The sequence below is a fragment of the Lupinus angustifolius genome, chromosome LG10 (assembly GCF_001865875.1).
Source record: "Lupinus angustifolius cultivar Tanjil chromosome LG10, LupAngTanjil_v1.0, whole genome shotgun sequence".
Classification (NCBI taxonomy): domain Eukaryota; kingdom Viridiplantae; phylum Streptophyta; class Magnoliopsida; order Fabales; family Fabaceae; genus Lupinus; species Lupinus angustifolius.
The window spans coordinates 3182681-3183351 of NC_032018.1; the positions used below are offsets into that span (position 1 = coordinate 3182681).

General features: G+C 46.6%; 1 long non-coding RNA gene across 1 annotated transcript in view; it reads right to left on the reverse strand.

Moving 5' to 3' along the window:
- The window catches only part of LOC109358213, a 19683-nt gene that overhangs the window by 15665 nt on the left and 3347 nt on the right, over window positions 1-671 (reverse strand). The window lies entirely within an intron of this gene.

The following is a 671-nucleotide window of genomic DNA, read 5'->3' on the forward strand; positions in this document are numbered from 1 at the left end:
ATTCTCATCCTCATCCTCATCCTATCCTCATTCTCATTCTCGTCCTCATCCTTTCCTCATCCTTATCGTCATCATCATCCTCCTCTTCATCCTATCCTCCTTCTGATCCTACTACTATCCTCATCATCATTATCATAATCCTCATCCTCATCCTCATCCACTGCCTCATCCTCATCCTATTCTCATCCTCATCCTATCCTCATCCTCCTCCTCATCCTATCCTTATCCTCATTCTCGTCCTCATCCTATCCTCGTCCTGATGCTCGTCCTCATCCTATCCTCATCCTCATCCTCATCCTCCTCCTCATCCTCCTCTTCATCCTATCCTCATTTTCATCCTCCTCCTATCCTCATCCTCATCCTAACCTCATCCTCATCGTCGTCCTCTTCCTCATTCTCAACTTCATCATCCTCCTCATCCTCATTCTCGTCCTCATCCTCATCCTCATCCTCATCCCCGTCTTCATCCTGATCCTCCTCCTCATCCTCATCCTATCCTCATCCTATACCTCATTCTACTACTCATCCTATCCTCGTCCTCATCCTCATCCTATCCTAATTCTCATTCTCGTCCTCGTCGTATTTTCCTCCTTATCCTCATCCTCTTCCTCATCCTCATCCTCATCCTTATCCTATCCTCATCCTCATCCTCATCCTATCCTCATGCTCAT